Below are 17,693 nucleotides of genomic sequence, written 5' to 3' on the forward strand. Positions count from 1 at the left end.
TGGACTTAGACACTAATCCAACAGATTCATCCGTAGGATGCTAGATCCAGAGTATGAGACCTTATTTCTTTCCAAAATCGTCTAATGAGGAAACGGACTGAAGAAACTCGACGAGTTGGTGAGCCGACTCAACGAGTCGGTTAGGGTTTACCCAATGGTTTGGATGTGTGACAGACTCGGTGAGTTGATGAGACAACTCGACGAGTTGAGAGGGTTTTACCCGTATTTGGATTCAAAGTGGACTCGACGAGTTGATGAGACAACTCGACAAGTCGGTGGGGTTCCCTGGCCTTCTGGACGCTGCATGGACCCAACGAGTTGGCTAGCAACTCGGCGAGTAGAATCGGGTTTTCACGATTTACTGAGTTCTGAGGGACTCGAAGAGTTAATGAGTCTTACTCGGTGAGTTGAGTCAACATAGACTGTTGACTTAAGTGTTGACCTCTGTTGACTTTTAGAGTTGGGTCTGCTTTAACTGTTAACATCCGTTGACTTTAGGGTTTTGGTCAATTGGAGATTTTGGAGGCCATGGAGGGGTAGGGATTAGACCGGCAGCTCGAGTGTGGGATACATTGCTTACTCTGTAAGGTGAGTCTTCTCACTATACATATTTGTGTGCTACTGCTGAGTGACTGGAGGGTCTTATTTGAGTTATGTGATATTATGCATTTTGTCTTTATGATATATGCTATATTATTCTGTGCATTTTGAGATCGGACCAGAGGGTCCAACTCAAGTTGTGAGACCGGAGGGTCCTCACTGAGACATAGGACCGGAGGGTCCTCACTAAGATACAGGATCGGAGGGTTCATACCGAGTCGTGAGACCGGAGGGTCCTCACCGAGACGCATGACTAGAGGGTCCATTCCGAGCTATAGCCATAAGAGGATTATTATTTGTGTATGTGGTATTTTGGGGAACTCACTAAGCTTTGTGCTTACCATGTTGTGTGTTATGTGTTTCAGGTACTTCTTAGGATCGCGGGAAGGTGCTGGCTTGATAGTACATATCTATTCGGACTAGGTTTTGAGGATTCTGGGATACTATTATTTATTTTGTCAATTTAGGTTTGACATTTGAGACAATTGTGTTTTTTGATAAATATGATATGAGCTTTTACGTGTTTCGAAATTGAAAATTTTGTTTGAAATTTTACGGTGTTACAGATATGTTTAGAAAAAAGAGTAACAAACTATCAACTTTCATATTTTTTTTCCTTGCGATTGCTTGAATGGCATCATAATAGAAGTAAACATAAACTAACACCCCCAAAGCTTCCTATGCTATTGAAAAGAGCACAAGAATTGAGAATTTAATGAAAATAACCACAAAGGTGATTCACTTGTGATGTAGAAGCACACCTTGATCCGTGTCTTTGCCTCTTCTTATCCATCCAATGGATTTTCTCAAAGCTTCAATTTCATAGGCGATCGAGAACCATCATCTTTAGATAATCATAACTTGTACATATCGAGGTTTTCAATAGAGAACAAGGTTGCACGATTGGAGAGGCAAGGTCATTTGTGAGGTTTAGTAGAAGATGTCAGTTTATTGTTGATGATGTTTTGGGATTTTCTAGGTTTTTTTTAGTGTGGTGGGGAGATGAAGTGGTCTCCAACTATGGAGTTGGAACAGAGAACTTACTAATGTTTTTGGTGACATTATTGTAAACGACGATGTTGTCGATAAAAACTATGGTTTGGGAATTGGGGAATTTCAATGGTGGTGTGTAACACCGTAAATTTCAAAAGAAATTTTCATTTAAATATAGTGGTTTAATTCTTAAAAACACTTTTCTTAAAATCTCGTTCATAATCAAATTACAAAACATAACTCCATTTTCACTTGCATAATAAACCAGGATCCTCAAAACATGACTCTTTCGCTGGTGTGTACAATCAAGCCGGTGCCATCCCGTGATCCTAAGAGAAACCTGAAACACATAACACAAAACACTGTAAGCACGAAGCTTAGTGAGTTCCCCAAAATACCACATATAACACATATTAGCCACTCGAGGCTATAACTCTGTGGGTCCGTGCACCCAAACTATGTAAACCCTCAGGTTCTAACTCTGCAAGCATGCACATCATAAATCACATAGAAGAATTCAGTACAACAAACAATATATATAAAGCACTATATCACATAACTCTATTTACCTACTCAAGGTAGAGTATAGTGAGAAGACTCACCTCGCGTATCTCGGTAACTCGTAAATCCCTAAAATCACTAGTGCTCGATCTTCCGAGCTATAGTCCTCCTATAACACAATACATCTCTAATTACCACTTCCCAACTAAGGTTGACTAACCCTATCAAGTCAACACTGGTCAACTCTGGTCAATGGTCAACGGTCAACCCCAACTCGCCGAGTCTGGCGTGGACTCGCCGAGTCTCTATGGGGGCTCGGTTCCTCTGAGTCCCTTCTGACTCACCGAGTAACTCACCCAACTCGGTTACTCAACCCCTGGTTCGAAATCCCTGAACAACCCGCACCAACTCGTCGAGTCTGCCAATGGACTCGACGAGTGCATTCCATGCACAACCCCAAACGACCTTCTGAGGTCAGATCTGTTCCACTAACTCATAGATCCAGTCCTTCCAAGCTTATTTATCACGTAAAATTCATGTCTTGGCGTTCATATCACACCTAATGACTCATAAATGGTGTTTTGACCTGAAGCACGAAGATCCCAAACCAAAACCTCCATGGATTCATAAAAATCTTGGACAAAGGGACACTCTGGACCTCCAAGGGTCCAGATCCAGAACTAAACTCACTTAAGGGACCATGGGAACACTAGATCTAGCCACAAAAGGGCTCAATAAACCCTAAATCAACATGAACATCACCTTAACAGAAAATGGCTCGAAAATAGTACCTCAAATGTGATGTTCTGGACCTCAAATCGTCAGGATGTTAACCCTCTTGCTTCCTCTTAGCTAAAGCTTCCTTTCCCTTGCTAGACAACACCTCCAAGGTTGATAATGGATCCTTCTCTCACTCCAAACGCTCAAGTGCAATAGGGTTTCGCTTTGGGGGCTGGTGAGCACAAATGACGGCCATAAGGCCCTTTAAATAGGTCCCAAACCCGAGAAGTTAGGGTTTCATTAAACAGCGCGGACTCGCTGAGTCCACCAATGCGACTCGTCGAGTCCAATCATTAATCCGGATGAGAAATCGTATCTCTACTCGGCAAGTCTACGCACCAACTCGCCGAGTTCTTCCTCAAAACTCAAAATAAAATGAATAAATTTAATACCTGAAATTTTGGATGTTACATGGTGAGAGTTGGGAGCAGGTGGAAACAAAATACTAGATGTATTTGATTAAAACAAACTTGAAGCTAGATCGTTTGATGGGGGAACCGTTTCTCTAAGAGTAAGAAGAGTGAATTGTGAGAAAAAGTTAGGGAAACAAGATTGAAACGCTAGTCATTCTTTTTCGGTGGATATATTCGCCATTTTGTGTGGAATGAACTGTGAAAAATAGCCCTAGTTACTTATCAGGAAGAATGGACGCACATTATTAAAAAAAAAATTATAAAGCGACATCCTTACACAATACACATTTTAGGAAAGGCTCCCTCCGTGTTTTTTTTTCTTTGTTGAGACAATAATTTAAGGTTACGCAAAAATGCGTATCTTAAATCCTTTAAAATTTGGGAGAGATTACATTATTTTTAGGACACACACATTTTTGCGTATCGTAAACACGTGCGCGTCATGGTTTGCGTGTCATTAAAAGGTTATTTTCTATTAGTGAAAAAAAAGAGTTGAGGCAAGGTATGATTATAAATTGCTATAGTCAAGTTAGATTATAAACACGAGTATTGAACCTTGGTATTCTCATGATTATTTAACCAAATGTTCAAGTAATGAAATTCCAAAGTCAACCATCTTACTCTTATTGATTTTATATGAAACTTTGCTTTTGTTGTATTGTGTTTTTAAATCATAGTATAATTCTATTTTTCTTTTAAACATCTCAAAAATCAAAATCCCCCAATTTTAGTTTATTTTAGCTTTACAAGTATTTATACCACAAGACTTTCATAGAGCTATAAAACCGAACTAATCTTCATGGATACGATCCCTTAGCTATTGTACGCCATATATGTTTGTATGAAATATTAATGGTATTTATTTTGTTAGCCTCGACAACCACCACGCAACGGCTCCGGCCCTATGGGCCTCTGGTGTGTGAATCGGAAGTCTTGAGCCTTTAGCCTAGCCCACTGCTGCCTACACCTACTCCGGCTTCCGTTTCGTTTGAAGCACCAACTCAATCTCCAGCTCACGGGCCTTCTCGATCATATCATCTAGGGTCTTGCACCTCGAGAAGCTCGCAAACTCCCTAATATCCTCTCTTAACAAATCATGGTATCTCCTCTTGTTCATCTCCTCATCCGTAGCCTATTGCGGAACTAACAAAGTCCTCTCCCTGAATTTGGTGATAATCTCCACCAAAGTTTTAGTTAAATATTCTAATAGAATATGTGAATATTCTAACAATTTTGTTGTAATTTTATACTATAATATTCTATTAGAATATTTCAAAGATATTTCAAAAAACGGTAACATATTTTATTTATTTTTGTTTTGTATTATTATTATTATTATTATTATTATTATTATTATAATTATATATATATATATATATATATATATATATATATATATATATATATATATATATATTAAAATTCTTCTACCTTAGCTACAGTAAAATTGCAAAGTTTTTGGCAGATTTGGTCCACAACTTTTCAAATTTTCAATGGTACAGATTTTTGCCACAATAGTTTGTCATATTGACAATTTAGTCCCTTAAATTATTAACAGTCTCAAGGTGGACATTTATCTGCATTACGTGTCGTTTTTTCATTCCCTTTTCCATTGTAACTGATACGTGTCCTTCCCACCGCCTCCACTACTTCTACTCCTAACACGGTGTCCTCCACCATTTGTATTCCCCCAATAACATTACTCCACCACATCTCCCCACCACCAACGCGTCGATGCCTGAATACTCTTTCAAGCCGTCTTCGTCGGTTGTGCTTCCCACCCCACCGCTTCTCTTTTGTTTCTTCATCGAATCCTTTTTTTTCCTTCATCCACTGACATTCAATTCAGTCCCTGTCACTTCCTCCGATCTCCAGAGGGAAGCTACTACTCCTTTTTTTTAGCTTCTATCGCCGACTCCATTTGATGCTCCCCGGCCGCAAGTGCATTGACGCCATCTACTTTCGATTCCATTTGATATTGACAACGGTGGGAGAAGAAGACGTCGTACCAGGGCTACCACACCCAGTCACATAGTAAAGCCCTAAAATCGATTTTGAGTGGTTGCACATTTACTCGATGATGACGTATAGTAGGAAAGACGAAATAGACCTCAAACCCATGATTGAAGTCAAGAATTTCATTCAGTCTATTGATTTTATTCGAAAATATTGGGTATGTCATTGGTTTTTTATTCCTCTGCTCATCTACAATCGATAACAGTTTTTAATTTTCACTTGAAAAGGTACTACCTACTATTGTCTCTCGCTTATGCTTTGGTCAATGATTGAAGTAACATAGTTTTGTGATTCTTTTGTGTTTCAGACAGGTTTCAACACGAAATCGGCAAAATACATGTAACCAAGTAATTAGGGTGTTTAATTATTTTGTTCTGGTTGGCTAAAAGGGTCGACTATGCCATCAGTACCCAACAAAGCTTAAATATGTCAAAGAAGTTACAGAAAACACTGGTGTGATCCTGGACCTGTTTACAGGTTTGACTTTTGAGACGTTAAACCCTTTGACTTTGTAAAGAAACTAATTTTTGTTTTTTATTTTGTTTTGTAGAGGAAAGGCGGCTAATGGAACGATGGAAGACATGGCAGAAATTCCAAGAAAGTGGGAAGGAATAAATATTATGTTTCTACACATGCGATGGTCTGGGCTTAGAAGGTCCTGACTATGGTGCACCATTATTTCCTGGCCTTGGTTTTGGTCGACTTGGTGGCTCTGGTGCACGATGAACATGCCAGCTATTCAAAACAGACTAGGTGTTTGATTGAATGTTTCAAACAACCAGATCTACAAAAGGAACAATTAAGAGCATTATATCAACCTACACTTGGACCATTTTGCCCCTGCCAATAGTTAGACCAATATAATGGCCTTCTAATCCAACCTTCATCCTTTTTGAGGTTCGTATCAATCATAAGAAGGAAATTGTAAATTACCCATATGCAAAAGATGATCATAACTATTTATTTCATCATTTTCTTTTGTTGTTCTTTGAATCAACATAAAAATTGCTGCAGTAAGGTCTAGAAAACTGTTTATTTCATCATTTTCTTCTGTTGTTCTTTTGTCTTGAATTTTTTTTAATTATGATCCATGTATAAGAGTATTTTAAACTGAAATTGATGAAAGTTCTCAACTCATATTTACATGAAGAAAAGCCTGGCATAAAACAACTTATTTTTTTCCTTTTTTCCATATTAATTTAATATTAACATTGCTTATTTATGTGTGTAATAGGAAGCTGCAATAAAGAAAATGAGATCTGGCAAGTGAAAGGAATTATTTGCAGACCTTAACATCTGTTGCAGGATACATTATAATAATGTGGTAAGAACTTCATTTTTAAATCAAAAAGTTAAATGACTATTTTGACCAAACTTTTGTCTTTGCTCTCGGAGACGGATATATAGATATGTGTTTTATAGATCAAAGGCTCGCAATAATTATTTATGATTTTTTTACATAAGTTTCATTTTCTAATAATTTGATGTCATCAGGAGAAGATGCCAAACTAGGCTTACCAGAAACCGGTAATATAAAAACAAATATATATTTTTTTATAAAAAAAAAATGGTTGTCATATATTTATATATATTTTTACCGAGCTGGAGGGACACAGAGACTTCCTAGGTTAATTGGAAGCTCAATAGCCAAAGAACTTATTTTCACGGGCCGAAAGATCACACCCAAAGAAGCATTGTCATTTGGTATTTTATTTGTATCTTTGTATACTAATATTAAAAATATGTAACATATAAATTAAAATGCCCATATTGATAACCAAATAAATATAAGCACATTGTTATTATGGGTAGAAAAAATAAAGTGCAAACCATAGAATAATTTCATGTATGGCTAAAAGAGTGATTAGCCATGGTTTAGAAATGGAGATCGGGAAAGGCGAATGAAATAAACGTACTTTGGTTTGTTGATATTGGCAACGTACTTTAGTTTTTTTTTATGAGGTGTACAAGTTTCTTGATAGGTACTATGGGCAGATGGTTATGTTGCTTTAACATGGAGTTGCAAAGAGAAGTTTGTCATTTCAGTAACTAGGATGGGAGGTGATGATGACAGGAAAGTAAGTAGGGGTAAATTGGTCATTTCGGGATCACGAAGTGTATTATTGGTTTTGTAACTTAGGATTAGACTCTTAATTCTTATACAATTGATTTAAATTCAATTTTTTGTAACTATATTTCTTACCCATAATAGCAACATACTTACATTTTGATACCAATATGAGCAATGTTCATCAAATCACCAACGATATATTGAGGATCCAGTCGGTTTTCTTCTAATTAGTGTTGAATCCAACCCCCGCGAAGCGGGGTTTCCTATCTAATAATAATAATAATAATGATAATAATAATAATAATAATAATAATAATAATAATAATAATAATAATAATTATTATTATTATTATTATTATTATTTTGAAAATACATATGACAAAAATGATATTTATTAATTAATTTATTTTTGAAAATTTTCAATTATTGTGCGTTTTAAAAATATTTTTTTATTTTCAAATTAAATTGCTAGGATTGTGTCATCATGTCTTTTATATATATATATATATATATATATATATATATATATATATATATATATATATATATATATATATATATATATATATATAGAGAGAGAGAGAGAGGTTCAGGTTCATTTGTGACCATACTAATTTTGTTAGACGGTGAGACCAAATCTAAAAATAAATTTAAAATGAAAAATCCAAAAATTCGTTTTTTAATTATTATTTTCGGAAGTATAATTACCTAAAAAAAATAAAAATAATAATAATAATAATAAATTACCAGTTTTTTAAATACGTGAAATATTCTAATAAAATATTACACTGTAAATATTCTAATAAGATTTTTAGAATGTTAGAATATTATACTAGATTTCTCAGATATGTAAAATATTATATTTATTCTACTAGAATATGTAAATAAATGTTTTTTTGGTATTTTTTTAATTTATTTTGGAAAATATAAATTCCGAAAATAATATTTGAAAAAATTTTATTGTTTGAATATTTTCAATTATTTTGCATTTTAAAAATGTTTTTTGTTTTATCTAACAAATGAATCGTTAGGATTGCGTTTTTACTGTATCACAAAATGAGGTTGTCTCACATGAATATATATATATATATATATATATATATATATATATATATATATATATATATATATATATATATATATATATATATATATATATATATATATATATATGCGACATTGATGTGAAAAAAAGAAGCAATGTGATAAATAAAATACATGATGGGAGAGCTCATGGAGCTAATAGAAGTATAGAAGGAATAAATTAAGGCCCACAAGGCCACAACTATCATTAAGGAGGAATTGGTAAACGAAGTTGGATTAAAGATCACCAAATTTTTAGGATAAGAGTTGGTGAGCACCAATCATATTATTACACAACAAAAAGTTTGATTAACATTGCCGATCTTTTGTTTTTTTTTTTTCTTTTTATCTTTTTTTTTTTTTTTCATATGGCAAACGAAACATATATATATATATATATATATATATATATATATATATATATATATATATATATATATATATATATATATATATTTTATTTAAACTCGTATAAGAAAAGCTCGAGTTCGTAACAAACTTGAATATTTCTTTAATAATGAAAGATTTATGTTAGGTATTTTGGATGATATCATTTTGGTATAGATAGGATAGTTCCAAACATATTTTTGGTTTAAGATGAAAAAAAAAAAAAAAAAAAAAAAAAAAAAAAAAAAACCCTTTAAATATATAAATTCCATCAACTGTTTTCATATTAACTTAATAATTGTAAAATAAATTACTAAATAACGTAAGCCGTGACTTGGAGGCAATATCAAGCCTTAAGCTTTTTCGAGCCTTGGCAAGTCACGTCGTTTATAAGACGTGACTTAAGGCGACATTTTGTATATAATTCATATTTTTATATGTATTTTAAACTATTATTCATTTTTATACACATATATGAGTCAAGAGGGCATCTTGGTAAAGCTTGGCGGCACATACAAATCTTGGAATCAGGCCGCGCCATGGCGGAGCCATGATAAACTTTTTAGAACCCTGCTTAATATAACATTTTTCATTATAAAAACTCATATATTTATATAAAAAAATAGTTCTTCTAACTTTTTGAGATGTAAAATCACTAATAACATCTTCAAAATCCACCGTATTTAATATTATTTTAATAAAATTTGTAAAAATCTTAGGCTCCTTTAAAAGATGGAATCTGCACGGTTGTCTCTATCGTCCATATTCAGAGACGTACCTTAAGTATAGAAATTGACTCATTCTACAAAAATTACAATATAAAAACTAAACCCATGAACAACATTAAATAAACTTCATAAGACTATATATATAATGAAAACCTAAACAAAGCAACCGGAGACATTTGTATGTGCATGAGTGCCACAAATGAAAATCATCCATTTCACTTTTTACTTTATTTTGTGTGCAATCACATTGACAAAGCACCGCATACCGCACTTCACCTATTATTAAAAATAAAAAAAAAGGTACGTGTGGTATTTTGAAATTTAAAGTTTAATTCTTAAATTTAAAAAGCTCTACTGATAAACTTTGTGATTTTAAAACGTTTGATGTTAGGTACTTATTGCTCATTTGGTTATCTTTTACCCGTTAACTAAATGATATTTTTATCATTTCACTACCATATTGATTATTTATGAAGTTTTATCTTTAAAAAAAAAAAAAAATTAAGAGGCAATAATTTCTTAGATGAAAAGGAAAATAATAGAAAGACAGCAACAATGTGACCATGAATTACCAGACACAAAAAATACAAATTACCGCAAAATCTTAAGCATTAGAATCAAGAGTAAATTATACGGATGATCCATGTAGTTTGGGGTAATTTGTTCATTTGATCATTAACTTATTTTTTTAACTCATAGAGTCCTTATGATATATTTTTGTTGCGTCTTTGGTCCCTGATACTCATAAAATGACTACTTCGCCCTTAATATATTTTCATTTTATTAATTCTTTTTTCTTATTTTAATTATTGTTAAATAAATAATTTATAAATATAAAAGATCTAGTGACTTGTTGGGTTTTGAGCATTACAACACTTCCTAAGTGCACATGCATTCCTAAATGCTTTGGATCTATGTTTTCTCTAATTATACATGCATTATCATTTTTCCAAAACATTGTCCTAACTAGCATACAAATTGTCAAATGAACAATACAACTAGTTAGATGACTTACCTCTTAGAAAGACTTGTAGTTCTTGACCTTTGAAAGCTTGAGCACCTCAACTGTGATGCCTCTAATGGTTCACAAATATTATATGCAAGAGGATGGATTAAGAGAATAATCTATTTATCTCAAAGAGAAGAGGCAACCGATTTTGATCTATGGAGGGTTCTATTTATATTGTTGGACATGCTAGGGTTACACTTGGTAAACCTTTAATGACCCATGACTTTCCACATTTTCATGCTCCATAGGTTTAACCTCCATGGACTATCCATGGATTAGTTTAGCCCATATTCATGGATCATTAGCCCACACTATAAGAATGATTGGTTTACATAATCAATCCCTCCATATTTAATTAGTCTCATTTTTAGACATTTGATAAACTTAATGAAGACATTGGATTGAAGATAGACTTTCGAGCTAATGATGTCAAGGACAATTGCAAGGTAACTTATATACCCTTTAATTTTTTCTACAGAAAGTGTTTTTGTGTGGAGTTATGGAGGAACTTTTGTGGTTCATAAGTGGATTAACAAGTACCAAATTAAGTCTTGAACATGTTTCACTTACCACATGAATAGTGAAATAATGTTGTATTTGACTTAGTTTTTAATAAATAACGAGTGAAAATGTGAAATCTCATGAATCTTTATAGGATAAAAGGTTTGTTTTTTGTTTTAGTTTTTTTTTTTTTTTTTTTTTTTTTTTTTTTTTGTTTATATGGTTAACATGTCTTGTAAGATAAATGCATCCATATATTGGATTGTAATGCATCAAGAACCTACCTAAACAGGCAAATCTACACCTTTTTACCTTTTTAATTAGCGTGATTGGATGAGGATGCTCCAATTACACGCATCACATCATCTTTTATTTGTTTGCTCCATGCCTTTTGATTTTCGATTCTTTCACTTTCTATACTTTTTTTCTTCTAAAATTTATGAGTCTATGGTTAGTGCTGGTCGTCGAAGACTCCATACTATTTTCATATTAATTGCTTTGACTAAAGGATAACTTTCATGTTCTTAAATGAGATGAAGAGCTATTCAAGTGTGTGAATATAATCACCTTAATAACTAATATGCATATTTTTTTTTTCTATTAGGCAAGTGAATTTCACAAATGTAGGGTAATGGAAATGCATTTACATCCACTTAAATGCCATGTTTGTCACTGTTAGATTACTTTGTTGGATCCAACCATGCTTCCTTTAGCTGGTAGATATTTCAAAAGCTTATGATATTTTAAGCATTTACATTAGTATTGGTAAATATAGACAATGTATTTGTAGGAATATGAAGTGTAGCAATTGTTTCCAATGATTTGTGTAGGAAAAGTTCGATCATCTACACTAGAAAGGTTGTAATTTGCTTGGTGTTGGTTTTGTTGCCCAACCTCACATAAGTATAGGTACACTTTGGTTTTTTCTTTTTCTTTTCGACTTTTTATGGATACATAATGTCACATGGATGATGGATGATGGGTGATGTATGAAGGATAGTGGATGATATTCTTACAATGATTTGATTTCCATTTCTACATGGTACCTGCACTAAATAATAATATACTTTGAGTTTATATGTTTTTTTTTGTTTTTGCAATTTTTTTGCATTTTTATACCAAAAACCAAAATATATTGCTCTTTGTTACATTTTTTTTCCAAATTTCGGTGGTAAATATAGTAAATAGCAATGTATTTTGAATTTACACATTTTTTCTATTTTCTGCAAATTTGTTTTGAATTTTTTACCAAAAACCAAAATAGCAATGTACTTTTCATCTTAACGTTTTTGTTTACGTTTTTTTCAATTTCTTTTTATTTTTTTTACCCAAAACCATAATACGTTTCCATTGGGTTCATGTGAGGCAGGTAGAAAGGTTGTCTTACAGATTTATGTGTATTGAATCGAAACATGAAGAGTTGAACCGAATTCATCCAAATATGTTTCATTAGGCTGATGGTAAGTGGATTTTGGTAGGTGATGGAATTTGAAATATCTTAAAGCAAAATAGGATAATGTATTTTCATTTTAATGTTTGTTTTTCAACGATTTCTATCCTTTTCTCTGGAATGGGCAATGTCCTTTATTTTTATCATTTCAAGCATCGAAAAACCAATGTATATTCATTTTTTTACCGTGTTTGTAAATGGGTGAATTATAGAGAATAACAACATATTTTATTGTGGCTACCAATTAAGGTAATGTGCTATACTTGCACACATAATTATAATCAGGGAAATATTCTTTTTGGTGGCCATATGAAGGCAATACTCTAACAACTAAGTTAAGTAGGTCATTTATCTTCACAAAGAACACCAAAAGGGACTCAATAGATTATAAATGTCATATTATTTAGAAGCAATACTGATCAATATGGTCTTGGATCATTGAATAGTCATCTTGAGCTGTATAAAAACCGCATGATTAACATCTCATTTTCATTTCTTCCTACTAAATTATTATGTTCCAAAATTTTTACCAATTACCACAATGTCGTTCAAAGACAACACAGTTTTTCGTTGCTATAATTATGATGTTTTTTAAAGCATAATATCTTAGAATGAAAATTATGTTGAAAGTACAATGCTATTATTGGTATAATTTTCGAGGTATAATGAAAAATATTCCCTAGCTATCACGTAAATATATATAGTACTAGTTAACGACCTTGACTTAAGACTTAATTTTTTTTCATTCTTTCCATGACACAAGATAATCACCCAAATATTTACAATGTCAGTTCACGAACTTCTAAGACTCAACGGAGTGTAGCCAGCAATGACTCAACATTTAGTTGGCAATCTCAATGAATACAGTGTCTCCCGACAGTGGCATGCCAAGCAAAACAATTCCATATGACATTGGAATGTCGATGAGAGAGAATAAAGGGAAAGGAGGTAACGACTATTTGAGATTTTTTTTAAATATTAACATTTAATCTACTAATTCAATTTTTTCAACTAAAATTTTCTACCCCAATACATACTAAACCTTTTTTTATGGTTTATAAAAATTCGAAAATTTTAAAATCTTTTTAAGCTTCTAGAAATACACATATTACCTTTTAATTCTTACCACACCAACCTTTATAATATCAAACCCCTTTCAATCTCTCAATTTCTAGAATCCCTTATCCTAACCAACAAAAAACGCAAGAAGAAACAAGAAAAAGCTTCAAACACTTCATCAACCAATTTGTCGCACTCAGGACCTCAAATTGATGCACTCATCTACTAACCACCTATGTATCTATTCTCTTGGAAACGTTCTATATTATACATACGGAGTAAACCAACCCAAGTTCCAATCCCAATCACAATTTTCATCCCAATCCCAATCTGAATTTCCATCATAATCTCAATTAATATGCCAACCCATTCCCCAAACTGATTTTAACACGTTTGAAACATTGCCAGGAAATCTATTCCAATCTATTGATTCAGATTCAAATGAATCTAAATATTCACCCGGCCGTCAAGAACCCAACCCTCAAGACAACAAGAAGAAAAAATAAAGAGTCGACAACCAACAATGGAAACTTAATGAAGAAAGGATTTGGTAGAAGCATGGGTTAACAATAGTATTGAATGACCCTATCCTTGAAGATCACCAAGATACTTTTTATGTGAAAGTGTAGAAAAATATTGTAAAACAAATGAAGAGAGGTTCATACCGAATAAAAGATCAAATATATTCAAAATGTAGGAATACAAACAAACTTGTAATGGAATTCAATGGTGTCTTCATCAACGTTAAACGATCAACGATACACAAATTGTAACACCCACAGATTCAGGCTAGTTTATTAAGATATAATAAGAGTTAAAAATGATTTTTTTATTATCTAGGATAAATAATCTTAACCAAAATAATAGTGCGGGTTAACAAGTGTAACATATTTGACGTAATAAAGAATAATTATTTGAATATTATATATTTCATGATTATTATAATATAATAAAATAGGAAAAATCGATCGAATCGTCCGTAAATCGTAAAAATAACTGCGCCAAAACATATATATATATATATATATATATATATATATATATATATATATATATATATATATATATATATATATAGGAAGTACATGTTGTCCTGATCCTAAAAATATAAATTTCATCGAAATCCAAATCTGTATGAATTAGATATGATTTTTATAAGATATAAAAGTCAGCCGCACACAACAAATATATGACGTAAAAATCTACGAAGAGAATGGTTGACTGTTAGCTAATGCGACCAAAATAAAAATCATAGTACTTCTTAAAATAGGAATTTTGAGAAAAAGAATGCAAAAACGGAGTCCGTACGAGAGAGTTATGATTTTAGCGAAATCATTTAATTTTATAAAAATAGGGACAAATATATAAATTCAAAACTAGCCGACGGAGTCTAAACGAAAGTTCAAAAATAGAGGATGGTTTTTGAAAATTCAATTACTATAATTAAGAGCCTCTAGACTCTCATATTTCTTGCACCATTCTCTTGATTCAAGAGTCTTTCTCTTCTTATCCCCCGAGCATTTTGGTCCCTCGTGATTCGACTTCTCTTTCTGTAGTTTTTAGTATATCAAGGTGAGCGTTGAAGCGCTGCAAGAATCTTTCTTAGAAAGATTCAATGACGAAGTTCTGCCCCTGTAGAGCCCGACTCCTAGCTAAGTAAGTTATGTTACCCCTACTTTAAATATAGCTTATAATATCGTTATTATGAACCTATAATTAAATTTATCAATGATTCAAAGTCGTTATACTGAATGATCTACTTACGGGGATAATGTTTAGGCTTTGATTTAGTGAGGTGTTTAAAGTGGGATTTCCAAACAGTATACTTCGTATACCAAACGAACCCTACCTCCGATATGATCCTACATGGTTGTTCATTACTTGGTAGATCATGAAGTAGACTTTAAGGTAATGATGAATCTAGACTGATAATTAGTCGCAATGAATATTAGACTAAAATCTAGTGGTAATGATACTAGGTTTCATCGAAAGAAAATAAATTAATAGAAGCGAAGCGCTGTGTGAGTTCGATATCACCACCTTATCAAGTGAGTGCATGGTTATTTTCATCTTACACATAGATATGAAGTATTTTATTGTAACTCCCCGTTTATTTAAAAAATAAATAAAATAAATTAATGAATGAATAGTAACCCCAAGTCAATAGTTAAATAGCAAGGTGTTGGTTTCGAGGAGTAAATTGGCATAATTTAGAAATTAAAGGTTAAAAGTGTAACTTTCAGATTGGTTTTGTAAATATTTATGAAGGTAAGGATCACTTGGTAAATTATTGGGACTTAAGATGTATAGATTATGGGAAGCAAGGGCTAGATGGTAAATTTCGGACTCAATTTGTAAAGAGTTTTGAAGGTCGGGATTTAAAGGGTAACATATGGACTTTATTTGAGAATAATTTGTAAGGGAAGGGCTGAATGGTAACCGTGAGACTAAATATGAAAGGAATTATGTGAGCAGGGGTGGGAAGAGTAAATTATGGAGTTTCTGTGAAAAGAATCCTATGGGGAAGGACTATTTGTGACATTATGGAATGAAGTTTGAGTGGTTGTCGGGTATTTAACTGTTGTATTACCCTAACCCTAAAAGTAGCACCAGTTGCCACCTTCACCCTTATGCCTCCCACCACCGGCGGCCATCCTCCTTCACCTCCCAGTACCGCACCACCCATTTCCGTCAATTCCGAGCCACCGAACTTCGTAGTCCCTATCCTACGGCAAGAGCAGTCAACTATGTGACTTCCACGGGTGTCCGTTGCCACCCCTTCCACCGTCCTCCTTTTTCTTCTTTCCTTTTCCGCCCACAGCACCCTTGGCTGTTTCCGGCTCCGTTTTGACCACCGCCCGCATTGGGATCGTTCCACAGTAGCTAGCCGTCACCGCCATCACCTGCTCAACCAACGATGGAGGCTGTTCCATCGTTTTCTTCCGAATGCCATGAGCTATCGCAAGGTGGCTGTGATTGGGGTGCATTTCCCTTGCTCAACTCGAGTCCTTATGTGCATGCCTGTTTTTTGTTGGCTAGAAAAGCGTGGGAACCACCATGGTAGCCCACCATGGTGGCCATTACCTTGTTGCCGCTGTATTGTCGACTTTTTCCGCCTAAGCGATGGTTGTGTGGGTGAATGTTCGAGTTTACAAGCTGTTTTTTGCATTCGTGGGGTTGTATGCACGACTTTGGTCGAGAAAAGCCACCACCACCACCGTGAGGTGGTGACTACCGCCACGTGCCACCATCGGCCACCACAAGGTGGTTGTATGTGTGTGTTAGCTTAGTGTATGTATTTTAATAGGGGTTTTTGTGATGTATGATGTAATCGATAAAGGAATAATGGAAATGAAACTCAAAACCACCACTGTAGGGTGGTGGCTATTTCCACCGGTCGCTGTGTCGGGTGGTGGTGTGCCTCGTTTGTATTGTGACTCGTTTGGGATGTTTGGACAAAAGGACTAAAACCCTAATGGGACTAATGAATCCCTAATTAACCTAAAAGCCCAAACATATGATTAATGGGCCTAGTGAACCCTAATGGATCTAAGGACTTAATTTTGGGCCTATTAGGTTATGATGGGTTGGAAAACCCAAATTAGGGTTTAGAAAACCCTAATTTTAGAATTATGGGCTTGGACTTATCGGGACCTACATTGGGGCCATTGGAGTGGAATTGTGTATAAATCCTAATCACACCTTATGATTTGTTTAGAAGAGTGATGGACTTAATGGATTAAGTCCTTAATGGGTTAAGTGAGAAACACTTAACCCTAATTGTTATTTAATGTGAAACCCTAATTTCACTTGGGCCTTGAGTTGGGAATTTCCATTGGGCTTAGGTAATTAGGTTATTAATGAGCCATCCAAGAACAATCGTATGGACTAGAATAATTTAATGAGCTTTAGGGTAAGACCCATGTGAAGGTTTGGGCCCAATTTGGAAAATTGGGCCATAAATGGGTCATAATTGGGCCTTGATGATTATGAGATATTAGACCATTGTAATGCCACATGTTTGGACTAGACTAAATGGTTGGGCCTTTGAATAGGACCATGTAAAGGTTTGGGCCCAATTTGGAAAATTGGGCCATATGTT

At 33.8% G+C, this 17,693-nt stretch overlaps 1 long non-coding RNA gene across 1 annotated transcript; it reads right to left on the minus strand.

The window, feature by feature from the left end:
- Nucleotides 1-1,742: 1,742 nt before the first annotated feature.
- On the minus strand, nt 1,743-10,693 carry LOC145046953 (uncharacterized). Its single transcript, XR_013682093.1, has 2 exons — nt 10,588-10,693; nt 1,743-1,933 (listed from the first exon to the last, which is right to left on the minus strand). It is a non-coding gene; the product is annotated as an uncharacterized LOC145046953 (long non-coding RNA).
- Between the last annotated feature and the right edge of the window lie 7,000 nt (nt 10,694-17,693).

This window comes from Lactuca saligna, chromosome 5 (assembly GCF_052625555.1).
Source record: "Lactuca saligna cultivar CGN05327 chromosome 5, ASM5262555v1, whole genome shotgun sequence".
In the NCBI taxonomy this organism is placed as follows: domain Eukaryota; kingdom Viridiplantae; phylum Streptophyta; class Magnoliopsida; order Asterales; family Asteraceae; genus Lactuca; species Lactuca saligna.